This window comes from Bubalus kerabau, chromosome 3 (assembly GCF_029407905.1).
Source record: "Bubalus kerabau isolate K-KA32 ecotype Philippines breed swamp buffalo chromosome 3, PCC_UOA_SB_1v2, whole genome shotgun sequence".
Taxonomy (NCBI): Eukaryota; Metazoa; Chordata; class Mammalia; order Artiodactyla; family Bovidae; genus Bubalus; species Bubalus kerabau.
In genome coordinates this window covers 140,675,377-140,703,206 of record NC_073626.1, presented here as the reverse complement: position 1 = coordinate 140,703,206, position 27,830 = coordinate 140,675,377, and the positions used below count along the sequence as shown (strand labels likewise).

The 27,830-nt window shown below is 41.1% G+C and overlaps 2 long non-coding RNA genes across 2 annotated transcripts in view; one reads left to right on the top strand and one right to left on the bottom strand.

Moving 5' to 3' along the window:
• On the bottom strand, positions 1 to 27,800 carry LOC129646604 (uncharacterized). The gene is made up of 3 exons (XR_008712058.1): positions 27,643 to 27,800; positions 27,417 to 27,528; positions 1 to 217 (listed from the first exon to the last, which is right to left on the bottom strand). It is a non-coding gene; the product is annotated as an uncharacterized LOC129646604 (long non-coding RNA).
• LOC129646605 (uncharacterized) overlaps positions 14,607 to 27,830 on the top strand; it is a 61,796-nt gene continuing 48,572 nt past the window's right edge. Inside the window, exons 1-2 of the long non-coding RNA XR_008712059.1 lie at positions 14,607 to 14,719; positions 15,182 to 15,279. This is a non-coding gene — a long non-coding RNA (uncharacterized LOC129646605). The remainder of the gene's footprint in view (positions 14,720 to 15,181; positions 15,280 to 27,830) is intronic.

Sequence of the window (27,830 nt, the reverse complement as noted above, 5' to 3'; positions counted from 1 at the left end):
GGTCATTCTGATACACAGAGAAGTTTGTATGTGCTCAGTCGTGTCTGACTCTTTTTGACCCCATAGATTGTAGCCCACAAGACTCCTCTCTTCATAGGATTTTCCGGGCAAGAATACTTGAGTGGGTTGCTGTGCTCTCTTCCAGGCAATCTTCCTGTCCTAGGCCTCAAACCCACCTCTCCTGCATTGGCAGGCAGACTCTTTATCATGGAGGCACCTGGGAAGTTAAAAGTTTGAGAACCATTAATTTAGAAAGAATGACAATGTCTCTATAGTACTTATAACAAAAGAGATACAAATAAGAAATGGAAAAGAAACTGTGCAGGAAAAGGTAAAATAATAGATGTTAGACTGTAAAATCATAGAAGATAAGAACAAATACAGTGAAGGTGAGAAGAGAGTATTTTTCAGATCAAAAGACACATTAAATGCTGAGCAGAATAAATAAAGATGACCTACATCTAGACACCAGCCTGTAAATGTGTAAATACTAAAATCATCCATGTAGAAAACATTTTTGCCCAATGAATCCCAGGAAATTCACTTATTCTTTTAATTTACAAAGTCTATAATTGATGCTGGTACTTCTCATCTTCTGCTCAAGGTGAGCAATATGGAATTACAGTAAGCAAAAATTAAATTCTCTCCAATTCCCTTCCACCTACACTTCAAATTACTTTTAAACCTATTTTGGCAAATTACTTGGTGTTTTCTTATTTATTGAGTAACACTGGAATGAAAGAGGCATGATTTCAAATAAAAGTTATAGCTGACATTTTTTTCTTGATGAATCAAAAGTACTTAAATGATATTTGGGATGTGTTACATTTTAAATGTATCAGCCACATTTTTTTAAATGGAAGTGATTTTAATCACCAGTTGTTAGAAAGCAGCCAATTTAGCTATATGCTATTTAGCAGTTCTGACTGTAGTAACATAAATATTAAACTACAATTTAGTTCATATTAAGCATATGTCCAAGAAAAGAAATGTTACAACATTTTAGACAATAATTTAGTCTCTGAAGGATTTTGATTTGACAAATCAAAGAAAGTGAACATATGGTTCATTTGTAGAGGGAAGAATTTACAAATATCAGAGGAACATCCTTGACTTTTTGCAATCTAGCTATTAACTCTCTGTTGAGTCCTTCTGAGGAGCCTACCAGACTCTGCAGAGGCAAGAGTGAAGGAAGCCCCTGGTTTTGTCCTCACAGAGTTGACTTTCTACTGAAGGCGGGTAGGAAACAAGCAGAGATGAAATCGTTACGGATGATGACACATGCTTCAAAGGAAAGAGCAAGGTGCTGGGGGAGAGAGAAAAAAGGGAGACACACTTACAACCCTTATGAAGGTCAAGACCCCCAAAATAATAAGCAACTATCCACGCAGAATGGAGGTGTAGGCAGTCCTGGCAGAGGGAAGGACAATAAAAATTCCTGAGAGAGGGAAGAGTTTTGTGTCCTAGAAAGGCAAGGGGAAGGCACAGGATGAGGTTAGAAAAATATGCAGAGATCAGATATGTTCAGGCCCATTGAATATGGTAGGGAGAAATTGAAAATCATGGAGATTTTAAGCAGAAAGAAACACCAAAAAAATAAATAAATAAAAAATAATACATTAATAAGGATGTGGAGAAACCAGAACTCATATGCATTGCTGGTGCAGCTGTTGTGAAAAACAGTATGGTAGTGTCTCAAAAAATTAAGATCAGAATTATCATATGACCCAGAAAAACCACTTCTGGACATATACTCAAAATAATTCAAAGCAGGGTCTCAGTTATTTTCACACCAATGTTCACAGCAGTATTATTCATAATAGCCAAATGGTGGAAAACTAAATGTCCATTAACCAATGAATGGATAAATAAAACGTGCCATATATTAAATACATACAATGGAATATTGTTTGGCCTTAAAAAGGGAGGAAATTGCACATAATACAAGTGGATGAAACTTGAAGTCATTTATGCTGTGTGCATGAGCGCCAGGACTGCAGGCCGTCAGTCTCCTCTGTCCATAGGATTCTTCACGCAAGAGTACAGGATGGATTGTCATGCCCTCCTCCAGCGGATCTTCCCTACCAAGGGACTGAACCTGCATCTCCGGCACTGGTAGGCAGATTCTTTACCACTAAGCCACTTGTGAAGCCGCAGTCATTATGCTAAAGGAAATTAAATGCACACAAAATGACAGATGTTGTATAGTTCCACTTAAGAGAGGGACCTAGAATAGTCAGATTCATAGAAGTAGAAAGTAAAATCATGGTTACCAGAGGATGGAGGCAGGAGGGGGAGTTAGTGCTTAATGGGAGTAGAGTTGCCGTTTGGGAAGATGAAACATTTCCGGAGATGGATGGTGGGGATGACTGCAGAACAACTGGAATGTAACTAATGCCATTGAATTGTATACTTGAAAAGAGTTGAAATGATAAAGTTTATGTTATCTGTGTGTATGTGTGTGCTTAGTCACTCAGACATATCCAACTCTTTGTGACCCCATGGACTGTAGCCTACCAGGCTCCTCTGTCCATGGGGATTCTCCAGGCAAGAATACTGGAGTGGGTTGCCATTCCTTTCTCCAGGGGATCCTCCCAAGCTAGGAATTGAACTGGGATCTCCTGCATTGCAGGCATATTCTTTACCATCTGAGCCACCAGGGAAGCCCTTATGTTATCTATATTTTACCACAAGTTTTTAAAATGCTGGAGACCTTAAAATACCTATCACTCTGGCTGAAGTATGAAAAATAGATTGGAGGAGAACAATGGAAATGGAAAGACCAATTGGAAGACTGTAGTAGCAGCTGTTGCCATGAAAGAAAGTGGTGGCTTGAAACAGCGAGGGCATGTGCTCCCTTCCTTGGTAAGGCCATTTAATAACTGATTTTGTAATAGTAACATGGGCTTCCCACATGGCTCAGATGGTAAAGAATGTGCTTGCAATGCAGGAGATCCAGGTTCAATGCCTGGGTTGGGAAGATCTCCTGGAGAAGGAAATGGCAACCCACTCCAGTATTCTTACCTAGAGAATTCCATGGAGAGAGGAGCCTGGTGGGCTACAGTCCGTGGGGTCAAAAAGAGTAGGACATAACTGAACAACTAACACTCACTCATTTGTAACAATAATTTGAAACAAACATCTTCTATTTCCACTACCACAAGTAGATTGAGCAAGGGACTTAAGTCCCTGTACCAGCTGGTTCCACTTGGAGTAAATTTAACTTTTTTTAAAAGCGCTAATGCTCCTCAGTGTTGTGGATATGGGATGGATAGGGGTACATGCATCAAGCACTTTGCAGAGAAGAGGCAGGGTGCATGAGTTCATGCATGCAAAGTCAGTTCAGTCATGTCAAGTCAATTCATTCTTTGCGACCCCATGGACCATAGCCCACCAGGCTCTTCTGTCCATGGAACCACACTCCAAACAGTAGGAAAATCCTCATGTAAGTCCATGTGACTATTTGCTCAGATTTCTACCTATATTTTGATACAAATAATACTTTAACATCACAAACATACTGGGTAAAAACAGAGGAACTATCAATTTTAAACTTTATATGACAGACATTAGAATATTCCTAAAGACTTGTGTTTTTTTCTTTTACTTCAATAAATAATAATACTAACAGATCTGTGTGAATTTTATCCAATGAATGGATAGACCTGTTATTCAACCTGCATGTCATATACATACAGGAAAAAAAATAAGTTGTGACCATCTTAAATATCATTTGTGCAAGATGTCCTTTCTCTGTGTTGAACATTTGGAAATATGCTAATCTCTTTCCAGATATATTTCTTGTTTAATGTCAGGTTAAGTTCCTTTGATTTCTGCAGTAGGAACTGTTCCTGGACATCTTATAAAGATGTGAAATCAGCTTGCATACCAACCTTCAGGTCTATATTTCACAGTGACACATGACAAATAACCTAAAAAGATTATGCTTTGCAGACTGAGGCCAAAGTATGAAATGACTATTTTTTCTGATAGTAAGTGCATTATTTTAATATCCTTATGATCTGAATAGGAGTGATTTCTTTGTTCTGAAAGAATACTTGACTTAGAAATACTTTTTAGTCTTTACTTTGGCTTTTCTCTCTTCTCTTTACAACTTGTGAAAACTTGTAACTGCATTTTACATGGTGAAAAATTTCAAAATGTATTATTTAATTCTGTTCTGAAAGGAACATTATAAAACAATTCCCACTGGTGCAGGAACAAATAGCTTCCATTTGTGAAACAATGCCCTTCTGATTTTTAGCTCTCTGACTTCCTGAAAATTATTCCCAAGGAAACATCATCGTAGCTGCGGCATTCTGTTTGTTCGGATTGAATTGCTACTTCCTAATGAATGAATGTTCAGAAATTTTTACATCTTGCTCAGCAGCCAAAGTTCTGCAAATGGTCTACGGAACAGCAGCAGAAAATGAGAAGACAGAGGGAAAAGACTCTGCAAATCCCTGAAGGACCACTGTGTAACCTTGGACCATGCATGGGGAAAATCTTGCTTGTAATTGGAAGCATACACACACTTAATGCTTTTGCCAGCTGGGAAACTGAAGCTTTTCAACTATGAATAGAAAAATGTGCTAGATAGCTTTTCATTGGAGGTGTTTTAAAAACCAAGATTTTCACATGGCTACTCCAGCACAGCAAGTAGCTTACTCATTCAATTAATGTTTTCTAAAAGCTCTAAAATGAAATAAATCATATGTTGTTGTGAAGTCTGCTTATTTGTTTGCAAGGGAATAGCAGTGTACTTCATTGTAATCTTCTACAACATAAAAACCAGGAGGGATTTTTTTTTTAACTTGGGTTTTCGAATTAGACCATTTCACAATTTTCAACTGCATTGACCTGACCCAATAAGTATGTTCCACCCTTACTATGAGTTATGGTAGTCCCTCTTTAAAGAGCTCATACTCAAGTAACTATGTTCTCAATGAATCAAAACAAAAGGTACTTAAGTCTTAAATATGAGTATTTGAAAACTGATTTAAAAACTGCCTGTATAGAATTTTACATTTGGAAAGTTAGAGATAATTTTCTATTAATTTAAAAACCACTAAGTTGCTGTTTTAATTTTCTGTAAAAATGTAATGTGAAAATCACAGACTCTACAATTCCCTTTAGAGAGTTAAAGGAAAGCTGTTGAAGACACTGCATTCTAAGAAACTGTTTTGCATTTTGGCAACAATGTCATATTTAATAAGTAAAGCTAGCTGTGTCAAAGCACAAATTAAACAGCCATCTGAATGTCCAGACTTGTCTTTTAGATAAGTTTTCCAGTTTTCCAAGTTTTCTTCATAGATTTTCCAATGAAGAAAAAAAAATAAGAATTGCTTTTTGCTCTTATTAAAGTCATATAAATATTGTTCTACAGTGTGTCTCCAACTTTTATGTGCCCGTGAATAGGCACATAATATGGATCAAAATATAGTTATGAGTGGATTCGGTTTGGCATAGAGACTGAGAATATGCATTGGTAACAACCTCCCAGGGTATATCGTCAACCATGGCTGCTTTACTCACTGTAAAAGATAATTCACATCAATCATTAAGTACACAAGGCAGGTTTCTAGCCAGTATATAAATACTGTATGATCCCATATAGGGTGGGAGAAGGGGCAGGGAGGCATTTCTGTGTGCCACGAAGGGGGCAAGGGGAATCCTGCTTTAAGACAATAGCTAGTGAGAACTGGTTCTGCCTACCCATGGTCTCTCACCAGCCTAAAATACCCATTGTTTGGAAAAGATGTCTGAATAGGCTTGAGGGTAGAAGAATGAGACCTTTCATAAACGGGTCTGGAAAGAACCATCAAAACATACAGAGCACTGATTTGCTCCCTATAAGGAAAGCCCTGGATGTGGGGCAGCTGGAAGACTGTGTGCAGAGGGGCACGGGTTGAGAGAGAGACTGAACTGGTCGGCAGTGCGGCCCGCACTTACCCACTCAGGTAGGGGAGCACTTTCAGGCTGAAGTAGCAAAAGAACTTTTGAAAATGGAGATGTGTTAAGCATGTGCTCTTCTGTAAGGCTTTCCAGTTCTCCCCAGAGCCCCCCAGGAAGGAGAACCCTAGAATCAAGCATAAGAGGCTATGTTCCATATTTGAGTCTACACAAGAGACTAGACACCAGAGAGATGAAGACAACAGCAGAAGCTGGAAATCGAAACAAGATATAAGCAGGAGGAACTTTTCCCAACCCATGAATCCCTGGAGAGATTGAGAAGGATAATAAGTTTTGCAAAGTAAAAGAGTAGTCCTAGTGTGAATTACATGCGAAATTCATGGGACAAAATGGCTTTCACCAATTACAGGACTTGGCACCATCTTGGGCTTTCCTGGTGGCTCAGACAGTAAAGAATCTGCCTGCAATGCAGGAGACCTGGATGCGATCCTGGGTCAGGAAGATCCCCTGAAGGAAGGCATGGCAACCCACTCCAGTATTCTTGCCTGGAGAATCCCCACAGACAGAGGAGCCTGGTGGGTGACAGTTCATGGGGTTGCAAAGAGTCGAACACAACTGAGCAACTAAGCAAAGCACACACAAGCAACTTATATGCTATGTAGACAAAGGTCTGGAAAAATACACACCAAAATGTTAACTATATTTATCTTTGAGCAGTGGGATTGTCAGGTTTTTGTTTTTGTTTTGCTTACCTACATTTTCTAAATTAAAAAATTAAAATATATCACTTCAGAATTTAAAAAAGTAATTTTAAATTCCACCTACACACACAGGCATGCAAATTGATGCCACATTCCAGTAGAAGTGATACTTAGATGAGATCTACAGAACAAGTAAGTGTTGGGCAGTGGGATTGGGGTGGAGTAGGGGTGCTCTCCAGGTGCCAAGGATGTGGGACAGGGCAGAGCCTGCTGCAGTGGCTGAGCCCAGAAACAGTGTGGCCAGAGCAGATGATCTAGGCTGAGACCAGACCAATAATCGTGAGAAAGAGCACAGAGTCTTGGAGGTGGGAGAAACCAGCGTTGCTTTATTCCAAGTACAGTGATAAGTCATAAAAGGTTTTAAGCAGGCAATGACATGATCTGACTTATAGTTTTAAAATATCTGAGTTGGAGAATGGATGAGGTTGAGAGAGGTGAGAAGAGTGAAGCCAGAGTAAGTTCTGAGCCCTTTGCAGCTCCCTGGTAAAAGAAGTAGTGGCTTTGACTACAGAAATGGGGTGAGAATTGATAAGTCTCAGAGAGAGATGGGGTGAGGAATAAAGAACAACAACAAGGTCTCTAGAGTTTGGAGCTCGGGCAATTAAATGGCAGTGCCAATTTCTGAGACAGAGACTGGGGAGAAATGAGTTTTGAATGGAAAAGCAAGAGTCTAGTTTTAGAAATGTTAACTTTAAAGTGCCTATCAAATATCCCAGGAAAGATGGTAGCAGAAGATTCAATGAAGCATGGGTAAAATGGGAGTCACTGGAATTGAGGTAGGGAGAACATGTATTCTGTCATTCAAACTGGGATACTTTTGAGAGTTAAAGGGGATACTATTATAAATATTGCTAGGCATAAATAGCCACCCCCCCCGCCCCCACCATGGGAGAGTACAGAGTGAGGAGAGGAAGAGACAGAGAACTAACCTCTGATGAATTACAATATTTATCCTGAGTAGTAAATGGAGAAGAAAGAACCAAATACCAAATGATAGCTAGAAAGAAGAAATCCAGGGAAATGTGACATGGAAGCTAAAAGAAGAAAGTATCTTAAGGACAGAATGTTCAACAGAATCAAATATGTTAACAGCTCTAATAAGACTGTGGGGAAATACTCATTGGATTTTGCAATGTGAAAGTCATTGATAACCTTTAGCAAAAGCAGTTTGGGTAGAGTAGTGGGTACAGAAGAGATTGTGCTGAAGAGTGAATAAACATTGAGGAAGTAGAAAGAATGTGTATACAACTTTTATAAGAGTCTTGACTGGAAAGGCAAACACTGAGATATAACAGCAATTGCAAGAAAATGTGGAATACGGGTAGGGACAGATGAATTTAGCATCAAAGACACTGAAGCCTGTTTGACTGATTATGAAAGCATTGCAGGAGAAACTCTTTTGGCAGAGTAAATCTACTAGAATGTTCATTATAATATTCCACACCAACAAAAATCTGGAAATAACCCAAATATCCATCAATAGGAGAAAAGGTGACTACAACATGGTATAGTCACACAATGGAATATTATACAGTGAAGTGAAGTGAAAGTCACTCAGTCATGTCCAACTCTTTGTGACCCTATGGACTATACAATCCATGGAATTCTCCAGCCAGAATACTGGAGTGGGTAACCTATCCCTTTCTCCAGGGGCTTTTCTTAACCCAGGAATCGAACCAGGGTCTCCTGCATTGCAGCAGGATAGCAGTAGCAAAAACAAATGAACTTTGATAACTCACAAAGATATGGATCATCTCAGAAATAGAAGTGAAAAAAATAAATCCCCCCAAATTAACACATACTATGATACCCTTTATAATGTTAAAAATATATATACTCTTTCAAATTCTAAATAGCTGTAATAAAACTATGTAAAACATGTGGAAAAAGGGAAAAATAATGAATGTGGTATTTTAGATAATGGTCATCTCAGGTCAAGGAGGCAGAGTGATAAGATGAAGTGGAACCTGGGGTTAAATGGAGATTATTGCAATTTCCTGGCTTGTGTTTCAAGTGGTGGGTTTACAAATGTTTATTACCCTGTAAAAAAATAAAATAACTAAATACTAAAAAAAGTTGTAATTGATCTATGTTGGGAATATGTTATGAATCACATTTATGATTAATTCTAAATCTGTGTACCTGACATCCAAAGTCCAGGGTGAGAGTAGAGGGGAGAATTCACTTGATCAGTTCAACAACAGTCTTAAGATAGTCACAGAATTCTTCTCTTGGTTACATAGCTGTCTACAGCACAGGAGTTGAGTCAGAGGAAGGGAGATTGTGGCAGAGATAGAAGCCAAATCCAAACAGAAAAGTATTTCTATCTTTACAAAAAGGCAGTTCAGGCATTTTCTGTAGATGGTAGAGAGATGTTGTCATTCATACTTCTGCTATTTCCTCTTACCTCTTTCTCTGGACATCAGGGAACATTCAGTCCACAAACAGGAGTTGTTTGGGGCCTCTTTTATTTTCTAAATCTACTATTCTTGCTTCAGTGACAACAGCTACTTAATTGTCTCATGTATGGTGAAATGGTGTTTCTAAAGTAATTTTGTTATATTCCAGTTGATGTAAAACAATATTTACTGTCATTTTAACACACTCACATGATTTATAATCATTTCATTAATAGACAAATTACCAAAAGCCTATTTGGCAGTATTACTGAGACTAGATTTTGCCCAGTTGAATCCTCTATTTTCATTTCTCCCTATGTGAGTTACTTTATTAAATTTCCTTTTACAGATTTTAGTCCATGTCTTTCATTTATCAAGATAAAATTGCATTTTAAGAATACCTCCTAAACTATTTATAATTTCTCCCAAGTTTTTATCACCTGTAGACTCATCCCATTGGAGTGCTTTCCCCTTTCACTCCTGAATGCTTCAGAATCATACCGGGGAAAACTGAAACAGAGACTCCACGGTAAACAAGTCAGAACTTCGTTAAAGACAAAGCAAGTGAGGCTGCTGCTGCTGCTGCTGCTGCTAAGTCACTTCAGTCGTGTCCGACTCTGTGCGACCCCATAGACGGCAGCCCACCAGGCTCCCCCGTCCCTGGGATTCTCCAGGCAAGAACACTGGAGTGGGTTGCCATGTCCTTTTCCAATGCATGAAAGTGGAAAGTGAAAGTGAAGTCGCTCAGTCGTATCCAACTCTTAGCGACCCCATGGACTGCAGCCTTCCAGGCTCCTCTGCCCATGGGATTTTCCAGGCAAGAGTACTGGAGTGGGGTGCCATTGCCTTCTGCAATATGTCTTCATAGAAATTCACAAAACACTCCTCAGGCTCAGAGGTGGGAGTGGCTGATTTCCTAGGGGTTATAGTAATCAATTCACATGAGTTTGAGCAAACTCAGGGAGATAGTGAAAGACGGGGAAGCCTGGCGTGCTGCAGTCCACAGGGTCGCAAAGAGTCAGACAAACGGGGTGGCAAAGACTGCCACTGAACAACTAACTGAACAACAACATAGTAACCAAACGATTTCCCTTGAAACAGATTAGGCCCTGTGTTCTGCCCCAGGAATGCCCTCCTAGACCCCGGGCTGTGTAACCTGGTGCTCTAACCAAGATCAGCAGCTCCATCACCACTCCGACCATTTCATCAGAGGACACTGGACAGCTGTTGGGCAGATTTTCAACTCTTCTTCTGGATTATGATTAACTCATTGGTTTGTTGAAGTATGAATCTCTTCATTTGTTTCAGTGATTACAGGATATAGAATGAAGTTAGTCTATTATGCTCTAGTTCTAGAAGTCCCAATTACTTGGCTAAACTGCAGATCTCATGGTGGTTCCTCACCTCCCATACTTCACTGTAGTCTTCCTTCCTTTGGACAGAGGGGCAATGTTCTTGCAGGCTAAAACTTGTGATTTATAAAGACCCTGTGTTTTAGAACTTAAGGCTGAGCCATAGAGGAAGTTAGGCCCAGAGTTCCTGCCATAACACTAGACTGGAAGGGGACAAGAGAAAAGGCAGGCCACCCCACCTGCAGAGAAGAGCCTGTTCACACACCCAGCAGGGCTTTCAGAGGGAAGAAGCTTAGATCCTGTGTCCTGCCTCACTCCGGCTGAGTCCTCTACTACCAACTACCTATCATCCTAGAGCATCTCTTTGCCCATGTCACTATTGCCATCTGTCAGAAAGAAGTGATGGTGATTAACGCCAGTTGTAAAGTTCTATTACAAAGTTAAAAAGTTGGCTTAAAGCTCAACATTCAGAAAACGAAGATCATGGCATCCGGTTCCATCACTTCATGGGAAATAGATGGGGAAACAGTGGAAACAGTGTCAGACTTTATTTTTCTGGGCTCCAAAATCACTGCAGATGGTGACTGCAGCCTGAAATTAAAAGACGCTTACTCCTTGGAAGGAAAGTTGTGACCAACCTAGATAGCATATTCAAAAGCAGAGACATTACTTTGCCAACAAAGGTCCGTCTAGTCAAGGCTATGATTTTTCCTGTGGTCATGTATGGTTGTGAGAGTTGGACTGTGAAGAAGGCTGAGCACCGTAGAATTGATGCTTTTGAAGTGTGGTGTTGGAGAAGACTCTTGAGAGTCCCTTGGACTGCAAGGAGATCCAACCAGTCCATTCTGAAGGAGATCAGCCCTGGGAGTTCTTTGGAAGGAATGATGCTAAAGCTGAAACTCCAGTACTTGGGCCACCTCATGCAAAGAGTTGACTCATTGGAAAAGACTCTGATGGTGGGAGGGATTGGGGGCAGGAGGAGAAGGGGATGACAGAGGATGAGATAGCTGGATGGCATCACTGACTCGATAGACGTGAGTCTGAGTGAACTCTGGGAGTTGGTGATGGACAGGGAGGCCTGGTGTGCTGCGATTCATGGGGTCGCAAAGAGTCAGACATGACTGAGCAACTGATCTGATCTGATCTGATTACAAAGTTAATTACAAAACCAGCAGATAGCGATACCCTTCAACTCTCTCTTTAGAAGCAACATAATCAGTCATTCAAACAATATTTATTCAAGCAGCTACTTTGCACTACAGTTATGTACTGTCTCGGCACTAGGTACTGGGAACAAAGACAGGAAAAATGAACAAAACTACTTTCCTCATTGCTGAGACCACTGTGTCTAAGACAATAAGTCTAAGAATGAAAAGCCTGATAGGCTGGAGCTGACAGAGGGAAAGAATGGAAAAAGCCCAGGCCATATGGCTACCACTGAGCAGATGAAACTTTTCCTCTGAGCTGCCTGCTTCCAGGCTTCTGGTTTAGTGAAATAATTAAATGTTTCCTTGCTGAAGCCACTCCTGATGGATTTCTGGTTTTGTAGCAGAAGTCATCCTAAGTGCTATATACTTACTGTCAGCTGCCCTGGGATCTGTTCTTACTCTTGGCTTTTCAGGTATAAACTATTAATATAATCCAATGATATTCATAGAACTATTACTGGCCCTTCACAGTTTCTTAGGACTCCAGGAGCACTAACCCCTTTCCACTTAATTCTGCCAAAAGTCTGCTCCCCATGGGCTCCGGCAACTAACTCAAAATTCTCCACTACAGGTGAAGTTTGTCCTTCCTTTTGCCATCCCCAAGCCACCTGATGAAATCTTCTTTCAAGAACTCTTATTTAACCATCTGATTTCCTGAATGTGTTGGAAATTTTTTCTTCACAATGTTTTAAACCATCAAATAGAAGATGACATAGACAAAGTAAAAAGGTTTTCACACAAAAATATTTTGTGAGTCAATAAAATTATAGTCTAGGGAAGGCTCCAATACTAATATTATCAAAATAAGAACACAGAATCAAAAACATCAGTTGACATACAGCTATATCTTGTCTTTATCTCATCTTTAAAGCCAAGTGTATAGTAATAAAATTTAAAATGTCAATAGATTCCCAGAATGTGATTATTGCTTACCATTCTTTTATCTCATCTTGTCCTCCAGAACCCACACTGTAGTCAGAATTATCTTTCAAAAATGTATATCTGTTAATCATGTGATTTTATAATCATAATCTCAGATGTACAGGTAATATCATAGTTCTTTAAGTCACATGTTTACATATAATTCTAAGCCTGTAGTCAGATATTTTGAAGAAATCCTGTCAGACATGAATGTGGATCCTCCTTCCTTTAGTTCACACAAATGTCCTGCAGGACGGAAGCTTCTTTGGTCTTCAGCCAACAAAGCTCGTTGCTGACATGGTGAGGGTCCAAGCCGTCTTGCTACTCAGAGTCTGAGGAACTGCTGTTCCTGGGCCTTGTGACCAGACTGGGAACCCCTGTGCTTAGCCAGCCTCACTGGGCACCTCTCTCATCCACTCACCACCAAGGCAGGTCCACAAATCACCTCTCAGCAGGGGCAGGAACACAGGTAGAGTCCTGCTGCTTCCAGAACCATCTAACTGCAGGACCTTCTCAAACTTGGTGAAATTAATTTCTCCCTAAAGACCCTTAAAGATTCCCTCTCCCTTCTCACCACTCAAAACAGGTATTGTTTCTTCTGTGAACTTAGTTTCTAAAAACCTAGAAAGGCATCTCCTATTTAATCAGGTGCTCCTGTGTTCACCTTCCATCCCCACAAAAAGTCCTGAAACAATAAAATAGAGAGGATCTGGAGACTTCCCTAGTGATCCAGTGGCTAGGACTGCATGCGCCCAATGCAGGGGCCCTGGGTTCAATCCCTGCTCAGGGAACTGGATCGCACATGCCAAATAAAGAAATATTTTTTTAAAAATCTAAGACCCGACAACTAAGACCCAGCATAGCCAAATAAATAAATAAATAAAATATTTTTAGAGAAGAGGACTTGGATATCTGAATTGAATAAAGAAAGGAGGACTCCAGAAAAATAAATGACCCAATCAAAAAATGGGCCAAAGAACTAAATAGACATTTCTCCAAAGAAGACATGCAGATGGCTAACAAACACATGAAAAGATGCTCAACATCACTCTTTATCAGAGAAATGCAAATCAAAACCACTATGAGGTACCATTTCACACCAGTCAGAATGGCCGCGATCCAAAAGTCTACAAGTAATAAATGCTGGAGAGGGTGTGGAGAAAAGGGAACCCTCTTACACTGTTGGTGGGAATGCAAACTAGTACAGCCACTATGGAGAACAGTGTGGAGATTCCTTAAAAAACTGGAAATAGAACTGCCTTATGATCCAGCAATCCCACTGCTGGGCATACACACTGAGGAAACCAGAAGGGAAAGAGACACGTGTACCCCAATGTTCATTGCAGCACTGTTTATAATAGCCAGGACATGGAAGCAACCTAGATGTCCATCAGCAGATGAATGGATAAGAAAGCTATGGTACATATACACAATGGAGTATTACTCAGCCATTAAAAAGAATACATTTGAATCACTTCTAATGAGGTGGATGAAACTGGAGCCTATTATACAGAGTGAAGTAAGCCAGAAAGAAAAACACCAATACAGTATACTAACGCATATATATGGAATTTAGAAAGATGGTAACAACAACCCTGTGTACGAGACAGCAAAAGAGACACTGATGTATAGAACGGTCTTGTGGACTCTGGGAGAGAGGGAGAGGGTGGGAGGATTTGGGAGAATGACATTGAAACATGTAAAATGTCATGTGTGGGGCGAGTTGCCGGTCCGGGTTCGATGCACGGTGCTGGATGCTTGGGGCTGGTGCACTGGGACGACCCGGGGGGATGGTGTGGGGAGGGAGAAGGGAGGGGGGTTCAGGATGGGGAGCACGTGTATACCTGTGGTGGATTCATTTTGATGTTTGGCAAAACTAATACAATTATGTAAAGTATAAAAAATAAAATTAAAAAACAAAACAAAAAAAAAAAGGGAGTGGGGGAAAAAATCTTAAAAGATTATCCTATCACAAGATTAAATCACTCCCCTCCCCTGTTTAAAATCCTTTAATGATTTTTTATTGTTCTTAAAAAAAAGTTCCAACCCATTAATATGACTGCAGGGCCCACCCTCACTTTCACCCAACTTGGCTGAACTGGAGACCCAAAGGACTCTGACCCCACACCATCTCTCTAGCCTATAAGGATGGTGTCAAATGCTCGGTAAGATTTTTATTTCCCCAATTTTCATGGAATTATAAGACCCCAAAGGACTAATTATCCTACATTCTATGTTTAGAGACTCAGAGAACTGCCAGTTGTTAACATCTTTCAGTTCCCCCTGGGGCTGCCAGAAATTGCCATTTCTACCCATAGCCCTAACACCACTATCACCACAGCTGCATATTAAGATTACTGAGGGAAAAAGAAATGTGGCAGGCGGGGGAGCCTGGTGGGCTGCCGTCTATGGGGTTGCACAGAGTCAGACACGACTGAAGTGACTTAGCAGCAGCAGTGTCTGGGAAAAGACTATCCTTTCCCTGAGCTCACTCTGAGGAGGGCAAGGGGAGTTATTACCCTCTGCAAAGTCAAGGGAGGCTCAAGAGAATAACTCTCAAAGAATGAGGGTTTCTTCACCCCGTAAGTCAAGTCCTAATGACAACCTCCTCTTTTCTTGTCTGAAAGCTTTCCAGTTTCTTAACCCTGGCACCACTGATGCAGCTGAAATGCCAGCAGGGCACATTTCCACATGTGCGGGGCAAGAGTCTACTTGTTTCTTAGTGGTAAGTGGAGCAGAAGGAAGGTGGTTGGAGCAGTCTTGCTAGTATTTAACTAAGGTGTCTCACTTCTGGTTAAGGAAGACCTAATAGCAAGAGGTAATGGAATGTACCACATAGTGGGGAGACTGGAGAAGATGGAAGAAGAGTCCAGAGCCCGAGCGACACCTCCCATTGGCCCAGGAACCACATGTAGACACATTTTTGGACACTGTTTGTCCCACAGACCATACACTTTGTAGTCAGTATTAGAGGAGAGGCCAAAGAATCATCAGGACTTCCCTGATAGCTCAGTTGATAGAGGATCCACCTGCAATGCAGGTGACCGTGGTTCGATTCCTGGGTCAGGGAAGATCCCCTGGAGAAGGGAAAGGCTACCTACTCCAGTAGTCTTGGGCTTCCCTTGTGGCTCAGCTGGTAAAGAACCTGCCTGCAATCTGGGAGACCTGGGTTTGATCCCTGAGTTGGGAAGATCCCCTGGAGAAGGGAAAGGCTATCCACTCCAGTATTCTGGCCTAGACAATTCCATGGACTGTATAGTTCATGGGGTCGCAAAGAGTCAGACATGACTGAGCAACTTTCATAAAGCACCATCAAGAAAGGAAATCTCAACCTCTGCCCTTCACTTCTCTACCCCAGCATCAGAGGGGAAGTACAGGGAAGAGGAGGAGAAGAAAGGGTGGCAGAGTTGACTATGCCTGCCCTGCATTCCTTGTGACTAAAGTCACTGCTTGGCTTGCTTCTCAAGTCACATCTCCCTCTGACTCTGAATTCCTCTGTGTCCCTCTTCTACTTTTAAGGACCCTTGTGATTATATTGGACCCATCCTGATAATCCAAGTTAAGCTCTTCCAATTCTGACACCAGTTCCAAAGTGTGTGTTTTTTCCACACCACCAAGCAATTCTCCAATCCCAGCTGGCTGAGCTACAATTCAGCTCAACTCTGACACTATCTACCTGGAATAGCATCAGTCCTACAAGTCTGCTTTTCTCCTCTCTTCAGATGTCAATTGCATTCCAGGCTATTTCAGTGCTTCTGACTGACAGGCTGTGGATTGGAGATGTCAATTAATTGGCTGGAGTGGCTCAGAGAACTCAGTGAAACATCTCACTTATAGAGCACCAGTTTGTTACAAAAGGATATACTCAGGAAAGTCAGATAGAAGAGATGTATGTGGGAAGGGGCTCAGAGCTTCCACATTCTCAGGGTGTCACTCCCCCTAAATTTTTGCATGCTCATCAACCTGGAATCTTTCCAAACCCCTTCCTTTTGAGTTTTTTTAGAGGCTTTATTGTTTTTGTAGTGTTTAGTCACTGAGTCGGGTCCAACTCTTTTATGACCTCATGGACTATATAGTCCATTGGGCTCCTCTGTCCATGAGATTTTCCATTAACAAAATTGAAGCAAGAATACTGGAATGGGTTGCCATTTTCTTCTCCAGGGATCTTCCAGACCCAGGAATCGAACTTTCATTTCCTGCATTGGTAGGTGGCTTCATTACCACTGTGCCACCAGGGAAGCCCCAGAGACTTTATTACATTGGAATAGTTGATTAAATCATTGGCCACTGGCAATTGATTCAACCTCCAGCCCCTCTCTCTTACTGAGAGGTGGGAATGGAAGAAGCTGGGAATGAAAGTAGCAACCTTCTAATCACATAATTGGTTTCCCTGGCATCCTTAGGTGTTTCCAAAAGTCACTTCATTAACAAACCCAGGTGTGGTTGAAATGGGTTTGTTATACATACCAAGACACTTTTATCACACTTTCATTTAGGAAATTCCAACAGTTTTAGGAGCTCTGTGCCAGAAGTGGGGATGAAGGGCAAATATATATTTCTTATTTAAAATTACAATATCACAGCTCCCTATCCTAAGGTCAACTGATTAGCAACCTTAATTCCATCCACAATCTCAAATTTTCTCGGCCATGTAATATAGCATGTTCTGGAGATTGGAATGTGGACAACTTGTGGGGCGCATCATTCTGCCAACCAAAGTGTCTTAAGAGTCTTCAGGAAAACAGAACCAAGAGGATGTGTGTGTGTGTGTGTGTGTATACATGTGTTTGTGTGTGTGTGTGTGTATGTGTTTGTGTATAAAGGGATTTATTTTGAGGAATCAGATCATGTGATTGAGGAGGCTTGACAAATCCAATATCTAGTAAGGGAGTCTGACAGACTGAATAATCGAGAAAGAACTGCAGTTTGAGTCCAAAGGCTAGAACCATGAAGAGTTGCTGGTGAAATTGAAGGCAGACTGCTAGAGAATTCTCTTTTGCTTGAAGGAAGTGAGCTTTTTTTTTCTATGTACGCCTTTAATTGACTGAATGAGGCCAACCCACATTATGGAAGGCAGTTGCTTTATTCAAATTTCACTTAAATATCATCTACAACCACTATCATAGAAACATCTAGAATGTTTGATCACATATCTAGACATCACAGTCAAGCCAAGCTGACCCATAAAATTAAGCATCACAGCATTACTCCACCAAAGAGTAGAAATGTCTCTCAGCGATCCATTTATACTTATGTCTAGCTATTCTCATCAAATTTACCCTTTCTAGTATAGCTAGAAACAGGTACTCTCCAGCTGCCAGTATTCCATCCACAGTGTTTCTTTTTTTTAGTTTTAATAAACAACTTTAATATTTAGTTTAATAAGCCACTTTAATATTTAACATTTATTAATTTAGTTTTTTTTAATTTTATTTTATTTTTAAACTTTACATAACTGTATTAGTTTTGCCAAATATCAAAATGAATCCACCACAGGTATACATGTGTTCCCCATCCTGAACCCTCCTCCCTCCTCCCTCCCCCATTCCATCCCTCTGAGTCGTCCCAGTGCACCAGCCCCAAGCATCCAGTATAGTGATCCACAGTGTTTCTAACTTACCCTTTAAAGCTTTCTTAGTGAAAGTGAAGTCGCTCAGTTGCGTCCGACTCTTTGCGATCCCATGGACTGTAGTCTACCAAGCTTCTCTGTCCATGGGATTTTCCAGACAAGAGTACTGGAGTGGGTTGCCATTTCATTCTCCAGGGGATCTTCCTGACCCAGGGATCAAACCCAGGTCTTCTGCATTACAGTCAGACACTTTACCCTCTGAGCCACCAGGGAAGCCAGTCCTTTTTCTATTTGCTTCCATAATAAGAAATAATATTCATTAAGTGTGTTTTATGTACCAGGCATATTATATTTTATATGCATTAGTTACATGCAGAACCTAATTAACTACAAGGCCACTAAATCTATTATATTTATCATTTTGAAGAGAAGAAAGCTGAGACATGTGGAGATTAAGTAACTCGCCCAAAGTCATCAATTGAGTAAGTGACCATGGCTGGACAAATGGAAGAGTTGGAATCCAAATAGAGTGGTTTCCATAGCCTTGCTCTTAACCTCTAGGTTAAGCAGAGGAGTTACCTGTGAGTATGTCGACACTGCCTATATTTCACCACACTTAATCTGAAGCTGTAAAGTAGACTGCTAAGGAATCTTTCTATAGCAGGGGTAACATTCAGTTCAGTTCAGTTCAGTCGCTCAGTCGTGTCCGACTCTTTGCGACCCCATGAATCGCAGCACGCCAGGCCTCCCTGTCCATCACCAACTCCCGGAGTTCACTCAGACTCACATCCAGTGAGTCAGTGATGCCATCCAGCCATCTCATCCTCTGTCGTCCCCTTCTCCTCCTGCCCCCAATCCCTCCCAGCATCAAAGTCTCTTCCAATGAGTCAACTCTTCGCATGAGGTGGCCAAAGTACTGGAGTTTCAGCTTTAGCATCATTCCTTCCAAAGAACTCCCAGGGCTGATCTCGTTCAGAATGGACTGGTTGGATCTCCTTGCGGTCCAAGGGACTCTCAAGAGTCTTCTCCAACATTAGGACATCAAATATTTCAATTTCTTAAATCTAAGTACCTTTTGGTGAACTGAAGCTTCAAATTCAGTAGAAACCCCCATTTCTCCTTGATTGCTTCACTTTCCTCCTCTTCAGGCATTTGTGACCTGTGAAAGCAATAGAATCTGCAACCTCAGTTTCAACTTTTATGAAGGCCACAATTACCTTTATCTTGTTCACAGTCATCTCCCAAAGCTTAAGACAGTGACTGGCACATAGTACCGTCTAGCCAGCAAATTTGGAAAACTCAGCAGTGGCCACAGGACTGGAAAAGGTCAGTTTTCATTCCAATCCCAAAGAAAAGTAATGGCAAAGAATGTTCAAACTACCATAGAATTGTACTCATCTCACATGCCAGCAAAGTAATGCTCAAAATTCTCAAAGCTAGGCTTCAACAATATGTAAACCAAACACTTCCAGATGTTCAAGCTGGATTTAGAAAAGGCAGAAGAACCAGAGATCAAATTGTGGACATCCACTGGATCATAAAAACACAAGAGAATTCCAGAAAAACATCTACTTCTGCTTCATTGACTATGCTAAAAGACTTTGACTGTGTGAATCACAACGAACCGTGGAAAATTCTTCAAGAGATGGGAATACCAAACCACCATACCTGCCTCCTGAGAAATCTGTATGCATGTCAGGAAGCAATGGTTAGAACCTGTCATGGAACAAAGGACTGGTTCAAAATTGAGAAAGAAGTACGTCAAGGCTGTATATTGTCACCCTGCTTACTTAACATATATGCAGGTACATCATGTGAAATGCTAGGCTGGATGAAGCACAAGCTAGAATCAAGACTGCAGGGAGAAATATCAATAACCTCAGATATCCAGATGACACCACCCTTATGGCAGAAAGTGAAGAACTAAAGAGCCTTTTGATGAAAGTGAAAGAGGAGAGTGAAAAGCTGTCTTAAAACTCAACACTCAAAAAATGAAGATCATGGATCTGGTCACATCACTTCATAGCAAATAGATGGGGAAACAATGAAAACAGTGACAGACTTTATTTTCTTTGGCTCCAAAATTACTGCAGACGGTGACTGCAGCCAAGAAATTAAAAGATGCTTGCTCCTTGGAAGAAAAGCTATGACCAATCTAGAAAATGTACTAAAAAACAAAGAGCTTACTTTGCTGAAAAAGGTCTATCTAGTCAAAGCTACGGTTTTTCCAGTAGTCATGTGTGGATGTGAGAGTTGGACCACAAAGAAGGCTGAGCACCAAAGAATTGATGCTTTTGAACTGTGATGTTGGAGAAGAGTCTTGAGAGTCCCTTGGACTGCAAGGAGATCAAATCAGTCCATCCTAAAGGAAATCAGTCCTGAATATTCATTGGAAGGACTGATTCTAAAGCTGAGACTTCAATACTTTGGCCACCTAATGCAAAGAACTGACTCTTTGGAAAAGACTCTGATGCTAGGAAAGATTAAAGGCAGGAGGAGAAGGGGAAAACAGAGGATGAGATGGTTGGATGGCATCGCTGACTTGATGGACATGAGTTTGAGCAAGCTCCAAGAGTTGGGGATGGACAGAGAAACCTGGCATGCTGCAGTCCATGGGGTTGCAAAGAGTAGGACATGACTGAATGACTGAACTGAACTGAATTGAACATCTGGCATTCAAAATAGGATAGAGTTGGGAGAAAACTGAGACTCAGAGAAGTAATAGTTGCCAAGAATCACAAGTCAGAGGAAGATAGACTTAGTCTCTCTAGTCCTCACACTTCAAATCCACACTGTACTTATTACAGCATAGTAGGTAGATGGTGCTTCATTCCATGTGTTTATAAAGTCCACTGCCCGCATGCTTAGTTGCTAAGTCATGTCTGACTCTTTGAAACCCCATGGACTTTAGCCCACCAGGCTCCTCTGTCCATAGAATTTTCCAGGCAAGAATACTGAAGTGGATTGCCATGTTTTTCTCCAGGGGATCTTCCTGACCCACCAATCAAATCCACATCTCCTGCTTGACAGGCAGATTCTTTACCACTGCACCACCTGGGAAACCCATAAAGTCTTTTAGTTCTTTCAAATAAAGCCATGACATATGAATACAAGAGAGGGACTGACATAGAAGAACAACTTAACTTTTGACATAAACCAAACTTTACAAAGCGTATTGCCATGATATGGAGCTTTTGGGACAGGAAAGCTCTGCATAACTCTGTTCCCTAGGAATGTGTTCTTACAGAAGCTCTATTGGATAATTTAAAATCCTGAGCTATCTCAATCATGAATGGAGATTTGAAGAATACAGTAAGAGATGCCTGTATTTCTGAGATTTCAAAGACTGAAGTCTATATAGATTTCCTCCTGTGCATGCACTTTCTGCAGAGAATTGACCTATGACAGAAATCGATGCAAAATAAGTCAAGTTGCAGACTGCGCTAGGTTGCCAAATCAATTATGATTTCTTAGATAAGAAAGTATGACAGAGCTTCTCAACTATGAAACAACCTCTGATCTGCAAATATCATTGTTCTAGCCATGGCAAATAGATGGGGAAACAATGGCAACAGTGACAGACTTTATTTTCTTTGGCTCCAAAAATCACTGCAGATGGTGACTGCAGCTATGAAATTAAAAGACGCTTGCTCCTTGGAAGAAAAGCTGTGACCAACCTAGATAGCATATTTAAAAGCAGAGATATTACTTTGCCAACAAAGGTCTGTCCAATCAAAGCTATTGTTTTTCCAGTAGTCATATATGGATGTGACAGTTATACCATTAAAAAAGCCGAGCACCAAAGAATCCATGCTTTTGAACTGTGTTGTTGGAGGAGACTCTTGAGAATCCCTTGGACTGCAAACAGATCAAACCAGTCAATCCTAAAGGAAATCAGTCCTGAATATTCAATGGAAGGAGTGATGCTGAAGCTGAAATTCCAATACTTTGGCCACCTGATGCAAACAACTGACTCATTGTAAAAGACCCTGATGCTGGGAAGGTTGAAGGCAGAAGGAGAAGGAGATGACAGAGGATGAGATGGTTGGATGCCATTACTGACCTGATGGACATGAATTTGAGCAAGCTCCAGGAGTTGGTGATGGACAGGGAAGCCTGGCATGCTGTAGTCCATGGGGTTGCAAAGAGTTGGATTCAACTGAGGGATTGGACTGAACTGAACCGAACAGGCCTTACATGGATGCACAATGTGAAAGAAAAAATGGTGAAGTTGTCAAGTAACGGGGACTTGACACATTTTTCAGTAAATCATACAAAAGTATGTAGCAGAATCAGATCAGATCAGATCAGTCGCTCAGTCACGTCCGACTCTTTGTGACCCCATGAATCACAGCACGCCAGGCCTCCCTGTCCATCACCAACTCCTGGAGTTCACTCAGACTCACGTCCATCGAGTCAGTGATGCCATCCAGCCATCTCATCCTCTGTCGTCCCCTTCTCCTCCTGCCCCCAATCCCTCCCAGCATCAGAGTCTTTTCCAATGAGTCAACTCTTCGCATGAGGTGGCCAAAGTACTGGAGTTTCAGCTTTAGCATCATTCCCTCCAAAGAAATCCCAGGGCTGATCTCCTTCAGAATGGACTGGTTGGATCTCCTTGCAGTCCAAGGGACTCTCAAGAGTCTTCTCCAACACCACAGTTCAAAAGCATCAATTCTTCGGCACTCAGCCTTCTTCGCAGTCCAACTCTCACATTCATACATGACCACAGGAAAAACCACAGCCTTGACTAGATGAACCTTTGTTGGCAAAGTAATGTCTCTGCTTTTCAATATGCTATCTAGGTTGGTCATAACTTTCCTTCCAAGGAGTAAGCCTCTTTTAATTTCATGGCTGCAATTACCATCTGCAGTGATTTTGGAGCCCAGAAAAATAAAGTCTGACACTGTTTCCACTGTTTCCCCATCTATTTCCCATGAAGTGGTGGGACTGGATGCCATGATCTTCGTTTTCTGAATGTTGAGCTTTAAGCCAACTTTTTCACTCTCCACTTTCACTTTCATCAAGAGGCTTTTGAGTTCCTCTTCACTTTCTGCCATAAGGGTGGTGTCATCTGCATATCTGAGGTTATTGATATTTCTCCCAGCAATCTTGATTCCAGTTTGTGTTTCTTCCAGTCCAGCGTTTCTCATGGTGTACTTTGCATATAGGTTAAATAAACAGGGTGACAATATACAGCCTTGACGTACTCCTTTTCCTATTTGGAACCAGTCTGTTGTTCCATGTCCAGTTCTAACTGTTGCTTCCTGACCTGCATACAAATTTCTCAAGAGGCAGGTCAGGTGGTCTGGTATTCCCATCTCTTTCAGAATTTTCCACAGTTTCTTGTGATCCACACAGTCAAAGGCTTTGCCATAGTCAATAAAGCAGAAATAGATGTTTTTCTGGAACTCTTTTGCTTTTTCCATGATCCAGCAGATGTTGGCAATTTGATCTCTGGTTCCTCTGCCTTTTCTAAAACCAGCTTGAACATCAGGAAGTTCACTGTTCACATATTGCTGAAGCCTGGCTTGGAGAATTTTAAGCATTACTTTACTAGCATGTGAGATGAATGCAATTGTGCGATAGTTTGAGCATTCTTTGGCATTGCCTTTCTTTGGGAGTAGAATGAAAACTGACCTTTTCCAGTCCTGTGGCCACTGCTGAGTTTTCCAAATAACGGACCATGAAGTCATCAAAAGGGATGTAACACACGTATAAAATTAGAGACACTAACCAGGGCCAATGGTCTTTCCCCAAAAGTGTTTAAAATAGTAGGTGTAACACACTCTTTTAATCACATAATCTGGCCTACTGTTAAAAATAACACAGAATATGTTACAAAATTAGGTCTTCCATAGAATGTTCTACTTTATACCATTCTGTAGAAATGAAATTCTTTGAACGGTGATTTTAATTTTCTCTCAAGTCAGTTGTCCTCATTGACAGAGATGTCCCAATCCAGGTGGCCCTTCCTTCTTAGCATCAAAACTCTACTTTTATTTAGTTCAGCAACACATTAAACTGAAAGACTGCAGTTCCAGCCTTCCTTGCACCTAGGTATGGCCATGTCACCCAGTGGTCAGGGCAGTGTGAATAGAACTCCCACATGAAATTGCTAGGAAAGCTGATTTCAGGGAATTGACACAACCTGGAGGAGGAGCATTTTGTCCTTTCTCCCTCCTTTCCAGCTGGGCTGGATCATGCATGGAATAGATATACAGTTAGGATGATGAAGTGTTGGAGGAGATCATCACAAGCACATGACCACTGTTTGACCCATGAGCTGGACCTGGGCAATCAAGGCTCTGTATGTACCCCAACCCCTGTCCTTGGAATGTATGGTCTGCCCACCTTTCCACTCTAGGAGCCATTTCAAGGGCACGGCCCTAAGAGAGCAATGTATTGTTGAGCACACCTAGACTATGTATGTGGCTGAATTCTGTCAATAAGGTCTCTGAATGTTCTTTCAAAGATAAGGCCTTTGAAAGATTCTGACAGGCAGGAGCAGAGATTTACTCATCTTGCAGCTGCCCAAGACAAGCCTCATATGGAAATCTGCTTGCTTATTAAACCTAGCACCTGCCAAGCCAGATTGTTCTGTCTCTCCTTGTCCTCTTTCTATAGGACCAGTTTCAAATTTCATCCAGGTAACCCACAAGGTCGCAAACTAACACAGGACACACAGGAAAAAGACCAAGACAGTGATGAGTAGGGAGCTGCTGGAACAGCCCTAAGTTGCCTAACTCCAGATTCCTTATTTCTGAAAGAAATAGACCTTACTTTGTCTAAGCTACCTGGCTGTCCCTGGTGGCTCAGGTGGTAAAGAATCCGCTTGCAATGCAGAAGACCCAGGTTTAATCCCTGGATCGAGAAGATCCCCTGGAAAGGACAATGGCTACCCACTCCAGTATTCTTGCCTGGAGAATTCCATAGAGAGAGGAGCCTGGCAGGCCACAGTCCCTGGGGTCACGAAGAGTTGGACACAACTGAGTGACTAACACTGTCTAAGCTACTGTTACTTCTCCATCACTGTAGCTGAAGCGTATCCTAATTGATGAACCCCGTTCAATCATTGCTCTAGTATCAGGATCAACTGTTAAGTTTGAATACTTGTTTAATCTTATTTTGGAGGGTGAAGGGGGTGTCACTTTTAAGTAGTTCATCTCTTTATTTTACTTGCTGAAATTTCTCCAGAAATATTAGTTTAGAAAATTAACAGGAAGCTAACCTGCCCCACTGGATAGGATAACCAATTCATTCTTCAAGATATGCATCACGTTTCTTCCCTGTCCCTACAATGATTTATGACCAGAAACCAGGAATCTAAAAAGTCAGTTTATGGGCAGAATCTCTGAGAGGTCCTCCATCAGTTGATGAATCTGCCTACAAATCTCCTAGACTCTGTAATTTACTGCATTTTACTTTGTAAAATTTGTAATTTACCACAGTGTATCACCACAACTGACAGATTTTCTAAAGTCAAGTTATTCAAAATGTTTCTTACTTTGGGAAGAGTCTATTTGAACTCAAAATTGTATCAGTTATTACAGAAAATATATCATATCTTTGATGACCTTCATCAGATGTTCCTAAATTGGTCCCATCCCCCGGGTTTTTTATGAGTTGAAAGTGAGATGCCTAATTCAATAACCTAATTACTGTTAGCCTCAGGTTTGACTTTTGACACACATACCTCATAAGCAGTGCCATGTTTTACATCTTGCATCATATCAGGGGGCACCCCTGAATGGCTTTCTCGCTTTTAGTGAGGCTAGATTGATCAGAGTTCAGTTCCCCATCAACACTTTATTTTATTGTTTTACTATCTGCTGGTGACCATTGTCTGCATCAGTTATTTCATTAGAACTTGAAAAATGAATTGGAAAAGCTATTTCCAATCCTATCATTCCTTCTGCATTTATTTGCTGAAATTCTTCTGAGCAGAAAACAGTTTCCTCATCCATTTGATTACCCTGAAAAATAGTTTATGACAGTAATCCAAGATATATACTTCTTTCTTTTAATGATCAATTTTTAGAATAATGAGCTATGCCCTGGCTCCACTTTCTCTTAGTCAACCTAAAAGACCCCAAGTACAGCATATTCATCATTGCACTGGCCAGGCATAGTGATGAGTGTTCAGCCACTGCACTCACTGCTTTCTACATAAAACCTGTTACCAGGCTCTAATTAAGCTTTTCCTGATGCTTGAGGAGCAAGTGGGAAGAAAATAGAAGGACCAAGCCAGGGCCAATCTTAATTAATGCTATGAAACAGATACCTCCCTACTTCTGTTCAACACTCTGCCCTAAATTTAACTCTCTTAAAACATTATTTGATGAACAATGTCAAGGGAAAAACCCTAATATAAATGAGGACTTTGAGTGATCATGGTGTTAGGCTCATCAATTGTAACAAGTGTACCACTCTGGTGAGAGATATTACAAATGAGGGAAGCTGTACATGTAGGGAGTCAGGGAGTATATGAGAAATCTCTGTACCTTCTGCTCAATATCGCTGTGAACCTAAAACTGCTCTAAAAAATAAATCATATTAAAATAAATAAAAACACTCCATGGTTGCCCAGAGCTGTCTACATTATGACCCCTTCTAAACTCACTCCATTATATAATACCTGATGCCCTCAAATTAGTCCTCTTCCAAACTGGGTACAAACTCCTATAATGACCTCTTTCTTCTTCCATTTATTAACTTGTACAAATTAAATCACAATGGGGTTGTAGAATGGAATAGTGAAGAAACTAGAGCTGAGCACCAAAGAATTGATGCTTTCGAATTATGGTGCTAGAGAAGACTCTTGAGAATCCCTTGGACAGCAAAATCAAACCAGTCAATTCTAAAGGAAATCAACCTGAATATTCACTGGAAGGACTGATGCTGAAGCTCTGGTACTTTGGCCACTTGATGTGAAGAGCCAACTCATTTTAAAAAAAGCCTGATGCCAGGAAAGATTGAGAGCAGGAAGAGAGGGGGCAAGGGCAGGGTGAGATGGTTGGATGGCATCACTGACTCAATGAGCATAAGTTGGAGCAAATTCCAGGAGATAGAGAAGGACAGGGAAGTCTGGTGTGCTGCAGTCCATGGGGTTGCAGAGTTGGACACGACTTAATGATTGAACAAAAACAACAACAAAGTGAAGAAACCTGATGCTATCACCTTAAAGCATGCCAGTAAGAATAGCAGTTGGTGCTGACTGGTATGATATGTTTCCAAAGTCCTTTGCTGTTACACTTTTCACAAACCATTGTAATTATGACACATCTATGTTTTACCTTCAACTAAGACAGTAGCTTCTCAAGTGTAGGATTTCTTCATCTTCTTCATCTTTGTATCCTCCAGCACCTAGCATGTTTCCTGACCCATAGTAGATACTCCACAAATATTCTGAATGAGAAGAATATATGAAAATTCTTCATTTAATAAAAGTAAGTGCGGTATATTATATACACACCAATCTATACCAGAGCTTAAGATGGAAAATTAAAAAGGGGCATCTACCCTGTGATGGGGCTTCCCTAGTAGCTCAGCTGGTAAAGAATCTGCCTGCAATGCAGGAGACCCCAGTTTGATTCCTGGGTCCAGAAGATCCCCCTGGAGAATGGATAGGCTACCAGTCCAGTAATCTTGGGCTTCTCTGGTGGCTCAGATGGTAAAGAATCCACCTGCAAGGCGGGACACCTGAGTTC